At 43.0% G+C, this 8,980-nt stretch overlaps 1 protein-coding gene across 9 annotated transcripts in view; it reads right to left on the reverse strand.

Annotated features, from left to right (window-relative positions):
- Positions 1–6,618, reverse strand: part of TBC1D5 (TBC1 domain family member 5) — a 537,979-nt gene extending 531,361 nt beyond the window's left edge. For 6 of the 9 annotated variants that reach the window (XM_042955445.1, XM_042955444.1, XM_042955443.1 and 3 more), the window contains exon 1: positions 6,345–6,618. The gene's annotated coding sequence lies outside the window, so the exon portion shown is untranslated. The remainder of the gene's footprint in view (positions 1–6,344) is intronic. The other 3 variants (XM_042955452.1, XM_042955453.1, XM_042955456.1) reach the window with 2 other exon arrangements.
- Positions 6,619–8,980: the final 2,362 nt, after the last annotated feature.

Genomic DNA, 8,980 nt, shown 5'->3' on the forward strand with positions numbered 1-8,980 from the left:
CACACACACACACACACAGGAAAATCTTATTCCCACCAATAAAAAATTGAATACAGTGGAACTGAATAGAAGACCAAATGATAAAGCTTCTGATAACAATCGAGAAAGAATAAATCATTCATTCAGTACTACTAACAAAACTCGCTAATCAAAAGCTTAAAAATCTAGTACCCTCTACTTCACATTATACAACTAAACATGTTCTGGAATAACTGTAAATTCAAAATTTTAAATTGAAACATAAAAATAGTTTAAAATATAAATTCATAGCTATATAAACATAAGGTAGGAAACGCCTAGAAGATTCATAAAGGAACAACAAGATTTAACTACATAAAATGTTAAAGCCTATAAGAAGACAGAGAAGGAGGTATAAAGTCAAGTAATACCCAAATAAAGCTGTTAAAATAAAGAAAATACCCAATAACAGCAAGTACAGGGCCTCTCAAACAGTTTTGTAGGAAAGGGTAAAGTGGTACAACCTTTCTGATAAGCCATTTGGTCATGTGTATCAAAACTGCTAAACATGGGCATATCTTTTGACCTACTAATAATTCCACTCGCAAAAATTTTTCCTAAATAATAATGTATAGGCACAAAGAGATATTAGCTACAATAACATTCAGTGTAGCTCTGCTTGTCATATAAAGATTGAAAGGAATCTACGTGTACAAGAATGGAGGACTACTAATAGTACATTCATACAATGAAACAGTATGGGGCCACTAAAAATTGTGTGGAAGAATAACATCATTAGTAACATAAAATATTAAGGGAAAAACAAACAAGTAACAAAATAGCATAAATCCACTTTTAGTTTAAAAAGATAGGTCTATCAACACATCCACATGTTCATCCATATATACTTACAATACACACACACACACACACACACACACACACACACACACACAACACAGGATAAATAGGTTAAAATTAACCCCTAAACTATTAACAGTAATGAAGGTTGGAGAGGGGAGGCAATTTATCCCAAGCCCCACACATATCTACCTACCAAAAGGAGCATTCTTACTACAAGACTCTTGGACTTCATAAAAAGAAGTCTAGTTTAATCAAGGCAGTAGACAAAGACGGAAATAGTGGTACCATCTGCCCATCTCCCATCAACACCTTCTCTCCCAACCCCCACCAAGGATCCAGGGCAATCAATCCACCATCTCACTCCAGGGTGGCAAGAGATGTAGTGTTAGTAATTCCTCTTGGATTCCTGCAAGGTAGCTACCAGAACACCTCCTAAGGTACCTATTTTGGGAAACTTAAGGGGTTGATTCTGATCCCCACTAATTACCAGCAAACAGAATGCACACCTCTACAGCCAGGATCTGTAACTTCGGCTCAGTTTTCTTGCAGGATTGTATCACCCAACTCCATCAGAAAGCAGATACATCTCCCCCAAGGAGATTATATGAGAAGTGGGGGGCTTACCTCTCACTAATCTTATTCTGAAGATCCATTATTTAGAAGTGGAAACCTAAACTGCTTTTGGTTCAACCTTTTATCTTACTTAGATGTGTTAGTCAGAAAAGCCTTCAGGAAAAAGGTTACCTTGTTCAAGACTTGAAAATTGTAAACCAATCCTAAACCACCACCAAAGACATCTTTTATTTCTACAGCCTTTCTTCCTTGTTTTGAAAAATCTGAGTGGCCAAACCATATTTATTCATATTTAATTCTCCAAAGGGATAAGAACATTACTATACCAATTTTGTTTTTTTCTTATGTTTATTTATTTTTTAGAGTGAGAGAGAGCAAGAGAACGTGAGCAGGGGAGAGGCAGAGAGAGAGGAAGACAGAGGATCTAAAGTAGGCTGAGATCATAACCTGAGCCAAAGTCAGATGCTTAATGGACTGAGTCACCTAGGCGCCTCCCCAATTTCGTATTTTTATCCAAAAAGTACAAACAACTTCTGTTTTCAGGGCCCACACAGGTTTATACCAAATAAATGTACAATTTCCATTAAGTTCATTCAAATAGTCTTCTTCATGTGGACATGATCAACCACACGGCAGACGATCCATAGTAAAACACGGTATCTAACACATGATAGCATTAACGATGTGTCAGACACTAAGTATTATATATGTATACGTACATATATGCTATACTAATATATATAAACATATACACACACATCTATTCATTTAATCCAAAAAACAACTTTGTGAGGTACTATTACTATCCTCACTTCAAAGATGAGAAAAGTGATGCACTATGAGGCTAAGAAACTGGGCAGCATGACATTACAACAGACATCACAACAAAGTATGAACTTTGAGAAAACATTTACAACCGGGCTTTGTTGTTATACTGACTTCCTACCTAAACTTCATTATTATCTCCGTTAATGAAAAACTAATGCTACTGCAATCAGCCCATAGGCCCTCCCTTCTCACTTCCCCCTCCCACAAAATCTCATTTCTCAAGTTCCAGTACACACACTATAGTATTACTGCCATTCTAACCATCTGTCCACGTTAAGAGAAATGTCTTAGACCAGGTGTATAAGCACCACTCCCCAGACTGGTGCTAATACAGAACAAAACTTCCAATGGTCTGAGACAAAAGGGGATGGGGGACAAATGACATATTAATTTTCTTATGAAAACCAATTATTTAACATTTATTCTGAGGTTGTCCTTAGTACTTACTCAGTGTTAAAATATGATAACAATGACTCATGCTTAGAATGTTATCATCCTCACCGGCTAAATAAAAAAATTATTTTTTTTTAATGTTTATTTTTGAAGGAGAGAGACAGAGCATGAGCGGGGGAGGGGCAGAGAGAGAAGGAGACACAGAATCTGAAGCAGGCTCCAGGCTCCGGGCTGTCGGCACAGAGCCCCAAACGGGGCTCAAACTCACAAGCTGTGAGATCATGACCCAAGCTGAAGTTGGACGCCCAACCAACTGAGCCACCCAGGCGCCCTAATGTTTATTTATTTTTGAAAGAGCATAAGTGGCAGAGGGGGAGAGAGAGGGAGACACAGAACTCTTAGCAGGATCCAGGCTCTGCACTGTCAGCCCATAGCCCAACGCGTGCCTCAAACCCACGAATGGTGAGATCATAACCTGAGCCAAAGTCGGATGCCTAACCAACTGAGCCACACAGGCACCCCCCCTTACTGGCCAAATAAAAAGTCAGTGACCCCATCAATCCCCCCCAAAATCCTAAACGTTACGATAACAAATATAAGCTGCATCTATTATGTATGCATAGAGGGGGGCAGGCAGTAGAAGATGAAAGAGAGGCATAGGCAAAAAATGAACTGAAAACTAGCAGAGCCGAAAGGAAGCAGACGCTACTTTCACATTTAACAATGACTTACAGACTTGAAAGAGACTGGTCCAGGTAACAGGTGCAAACAAAATAAAGCTTTTCAATATTTCAGTATCTTATTCAGAAAAGAGTACAAGCATTGAGGCAAGTTTTCATTTTATGGGATTGCATTTCATGGAATACAATGGGGGAAATTTTTTAAAAGATGACAAATATGGATTTAACAATGGAAAGCAAAACTCATAATTCTCAACAATACTAGGGAAAGGGGATTTTAAAAAGTATCAATTTATTTTCTTTCCAAAAAGCTGCATAGAGGGGCGCCTGGGTGGCTCACTCAATTAAGCGTCCCACTTCAGTTCAGGTCATGATCTCACGGTTCATGTGTTCCAGCCCCGCATCAGACTCTGTGCGGACAGCTCAGAGCCTAGGGCCTGCTTCAGATTCTGTGTGTGTGTGTGTGTGTGTGTCTCTCTCTGCCCCTCTCCCACTCATGCACTATCTCTCAAAAATAAATAAACGTTTAAAAAAAAACTTTTTTAAAGCTGCACAGAGAAGATTGTTAAAGCATACACTCTAGAGCCAGCCAGCCAGAGGCCCAACTCTGTTAGCATAGGACTTTTACCCACTCTCTGCTTTAGTTTCCTTAAAGATTGTTACAATTAGAGGAGTTAGACAGTAAAGTGCTTAGAAGGCTGGCACTAGTGCTTCAAAAGTACTGTCATAAATATTACTTAATAACAAGAAAAAACAATGGTAAAGTAAGGACTAGAATGAAGACTATAAAAATTACAGTGCTAAAAGTAGTCGAGGTTACTGTTTAAAAAAGTTCTTAAAAAGTTAAGTACAACCATTTTTTTTTAACGTTGATTTATTATTGAGAGACAGAGAAACACAGAGCATGAGCAGGGGAGGGGCGGGGGAGACACAGAATCTGAAGCAGGCTGCAGGCTCTGAGCTGTCAGCACAGAGCCTGATGCAGGGCTTGAATTCACAAACCCCGAGATCATGACCTGAGCTGAAGTCGGATGCTTAACTGACTGAGCCACCCAGGTGCCCCAAGTACAACCATTTTTATTTACATAAAGTATGAGGTTAAGTAGGACTTTTCAACTTTTCAATTTACTTTTATTAATTAGATTAGGAAAACATCTGAATCCATTTAGGATAACCTCAACAGGTGGAGACCCTAAATTCTTTACAAGATTGCTTCCAAAGCTCAGGAATGCATTGCTCAACGGAGGCTGCATCTGGGAGAAGAAGCACACACTCAATACTCTCACCAATAAAAGAAAACTTCCTCCCAGCAATGGATTCAGAGACACACAGGCTATAAGCTGATAAAACCTAACTACCCGTAGCTGAGTCCGTCAGCCAGAAGTATACTAGGCTTCCACGGAAAAATTCACAGGCCAGGTGATGTATGCACCACAGGATGCACACCTGGTACCTCCACTCCTCCAGGTTGGGGCATCTCACCCTCCGTCTGCTATCCCTTCCCTGGGATTCCAACATAGCCTGCTCACTGTTCATAAAGGATCTCCCTAACACAAGCTTTTGCAGTTCATCCTGCCATCTACCCCTTCTCTCAAGCCACCTCTACACTCAGGATGAATTAAGGAACGTTTTCATTGACATATCACTTTATTTCTCAGCACACACATTATCCAATTCCTTGCTATTCAAGAATTGTTCCTTGTCTAGCAGCACCAAGGAGCTCATAAGATATGCAGAATATCAAGATGCATCACAGATCTACTAAATCAGAATTTGCATTTTTAAACCAGATCCCCAAGGGATTCCTGTGCACATTAAGGTTTGAGAAGCACTGCTCTGACTCTACTGCAGGTAGCTGTAAAAAATTTTAAATACTCAAGTTTACATTTGAATTTAGAGATACAGCATGAAAATTCCAAGACATGTAATCAGAAAAGCTCATTAAGAAAAATGACCAGCATATAAATGAACTTGAGTGTACAGATTTTTAACAATGCCTACATTTAACACTTCCTGCTTTCAATCAGTATTTTGTGCAACAGCACACTAATAACATACAGTTTTACTGGTACTATATTTTGTTGTACAAAGAGTACAAATAATGACTGGTTCTAGGTGTCCCCGCGCAATCCGGCCCAAAGCTGTTCAACCTGTACGCTACTACTATCTGAGATTTAGTCCAATTTGGGGTTGACGGATACAGCTCATTCCCGAAAATCATCATTCAGAAAAAAAACAAACACCCTAAAGGATGTGAACTTTATATCATTTTCCTGAAACTAAAAACTACTTAAGAGCTTGTATTGAACAAACTCTAGATCATTTGCAGAACCGAAAATTGTTTAGGTTTGTGTTCGTTTTTTGCAGGAAAAGTAGGAGGGATCAACTTTCACAAAGTTTCTCTCAGATCCTTAAAGGCCTCAACTTGCACGTTCTTACAGGTGAACAAACTTAAGTCCCACTAAAATAAGGTCACGTTTCTTTCCTCAAAAACGAGAAAGGTTTCGCTAGTCTAAAGGCTGCATTTTAAAAGGTTTGGGGATTACGGGTCCCTTTTGCTTCCGGCCTGTGAAGGAAACGTGTTGCCTAGGCTGAAATGAACAGGGAAATTTACCAAGTAGGAAGTTGAGCCCGTCCACCCACCAGGCTCTACCCTCTCGCTGCAGTTGGCCTTGCAGCCTAGACCCCAACCTCTCGAAGGAGGGAAGGCGGGCTGGCCGACTGGGGGAAGCAACCTCCTCTCCGTGCCCGCCCTGGAGCTAGAGGAGCCTCCCTCCCGCCACCCAGCCCCCACGCCGATCCGGGAGGCGCACAAACGGGGGCGGTGCGACTACCCGTTCGCGGCGACAGCAGCAGCAGCACCCTCAGGCCCTCCCGGGAGGCGGCGGCAGCTGCAGCAGCGGTGCTGGGAAAGGCGGGACTGGTCCTAAGAAGCTGAGGGGGAGGCCGGGGCGGGAGCGACTGCATGTGGGGGGCTGCACTGGAGGGAGGCGGAGGCGCTCAGGGGGCTCGGGCTTTTTTACGATTATCATCATCATCTTGTTTTACCTGTGGCGTAGAAGGGCTCCCCAGCTCCTATTCCCTGAATCCTCCTCCTCCTCCCCTCCTCTTTCTCTCTCTCTCTCCCTCAGTCTCTGCCGGGCGCTCGTGGAACCGGCCGGGCCCGGCCGGACCAGAAAGAGAACAGGGCGGGAGGGGGTGGCGGCGGCGGTGACCAGCGACCACGTGACCACGCTCGCGCCGTAACGGCGGCCGCCTCCTGCCGCGCGCCCTCCCCGCGCTCCACCTCTAATAACCCCGCGGCTCGAACGCCCAGGACGTTTGTGCGCAGGCGCCCGCCCGGCCTAGAGGCTGCGCGAGCGCGCAGCGCGCTCGCTCTCAGGGCCAAGTCTGCGGGCCCCTGAGAGGCGCGACGTGCGGAGGGAGCCACAGGCCAAACTACTCTGCTGAGCCGGCCATCTGCCAGGGCGCATGCGCGGGAAGTCTTTGCCCCCCCACTCCCCACACACACCCCGCCTCCCTTCTCTGCTCTTTCTCATTTCCCTACCAGCGCGCGGCTGTAGGATTAGGAACCTGCTGAGGGGACTTACCACTCACACTCAACTACCACCTTCCCGGGATGGGACTGAGAGTAAGAGATGACAGCCTCTGAGAAATTCCTGAGAGGCTGGTCCTCCTACCTCAAAATTTACGTTTCCTTGTTGCATGTAAATGGCCTTCCGTTCTACTAGCTGAGTAGACTCCTATCCATGCTTCAGGACCCCGGCTGTTACTTACTTTGGTGAAACATACACCACTCTGCTTTGGGGAAGTCATTAACATTTTGTGCAGACCTACTTTAGTATAACCCAGAACGAAATAATATATTACAATCATTTCTTTACAAACCCACAGTACTAGGCTTGGATTTTATCTCTTACTCATAAAACCTAGGACAGTAAGTATGTTCAGCATTATGGTATCTCAGTAAAGTCCCGATGACTGTCAGCACACAGGCAATACCTAAACTCTAAGTCCTCATGCCCTTCACCTATGCTTACTCATGATTTAAGATTCCCTTTAACCCTAGCGCTCAGAATGCCTGGTGTTTGTTTCTGGAATATGAAAGCCTTTGAATGGTGATGCTAATTAGAGTGGTAAATGCTTCACCTAGTAAAAAAAGATTTATGGTCTTTTATTAGCCTATCTTCACAAAGAGCTCCAAAAGAAACTGATACTGTTGAGTCCAGAAGAAGACAGAAAGATCAAATTTCCAAAGGTTAGCTACCTTCTGTGGAGGGTCCCTGTGTGGGAGACCTTTGTTCACAAACACTCCCCTTCACATAGGGATTCCCTCTCTTTCTGTTGGCCCTCTTTGTTGCAGAAGCTGGTTAAGTCAATGGCTCTGACCATATCTAATCTGGGCAAATAATTAAAATGTAAAAACTTGCTAATTGGCAGTTCTGGTTAAGTCCAGTCATCCTTACCGTGATGCTAGCTGAATACCGAGCTGATGTTCATGAAACATAACTAACAACAAAATTAAAGAAAATGTCGGAGTCAATGTTAAGCAAGGAACAGTATTAATGAGAGCTTCTGAGAAACTAGGAAAATCACAACCCTCAAGACTCCAATCTGATATGTCTGAAATGTTGATGGACTCTCCTCTACATTTACCAATGTGTGCACATGCCCAGTGATCCTACCTGTTGGTTGCAGCTACCACCTAGGATATGCTAGTAGCATCCTATTCTAAATATCCAGTCCAAGGTTCAGACTCTATGAGAGACTATTTTGGTGGCCCACAATGAACCATGCCTCCCCAGTATCTATGCCTTTGTGTAACATTCTCCCTTTGAATGTGGGCTGGATCTGTTACTGCTTTAAACAAAAGAATGAGGCAGAAATGACTGCCAGTTCAGGCTGAGGCCCTAAGAAGACTTTGCAGTGACAACATTGAAATTTACTGGAGCCTATACTCATGGAAAACGGAAATGACTAAGAAATCACACACACACACACACACACACACACACACACACACACACACGTGTTTGTGTTCTGGGAAATGGCTTACCACAAAGAACCACCCTTCCCCATATGACTTAGATTAAACTTTGTCCACTCTCTCATAACACTAGCAGATGACTCCTTGTTCACCTGTGATAAGGCCAAATACAGACCTTTCCCTTTTTGTCTAAACCTGTTGACAAGGCCAGGCACAAACCCTTCAACTTTCTTTGTCTCATAGATGATTAGCTGAGATTAGAACTGTTTGTCCCCTTAAAATTAGCTAGACACAGATATCAACACATCCTGGCTGATTAAGACATCCCCTGATTACAAAACAATTCTAACTGATGTAGGCTGGCTGGTCCAAGGACCCAAAAGAGGTCCCACAAGACAGGCCAAGAGAGTCTTTGGCTTTGCACAGGATAGAAATCAAACATAAGCCAAGAGGAAGTGACAGCAGAGTTTACTGAAGACATAGAAAGAGTGCAGACAGTATCTGGGAGTCTCAGAAAGGGAAAAAAAAAATGAGTCTTGTCTTTACTTGGTGTCTGTGTTTTTACTGAGGATTGTGGACTCATGTGCATGTCTTCTCAGGCATTCAGGAACAAAGATGAGTATTTAAGTGTCCCCCATAAGTCATTTATGACCTGGAGCTAGGGGTCTTAGAAAAATGTTCATAATGACACGCCTGG

The sequence above is a fragment of the Panthera leo genome, chromosome C2 (assembly GCF_018350215.1).
Source record: "Panthera leo isolate Ple1 chromosome C2, P.leo_Ple1_pat1.1, whole genome shotgun sequence".
Taxonomy (NCBI): Eukaryota; Metazoa; Chordata; class Mammalia; order Carnivora; family Felidae; genus Panthera; species Panthera leo.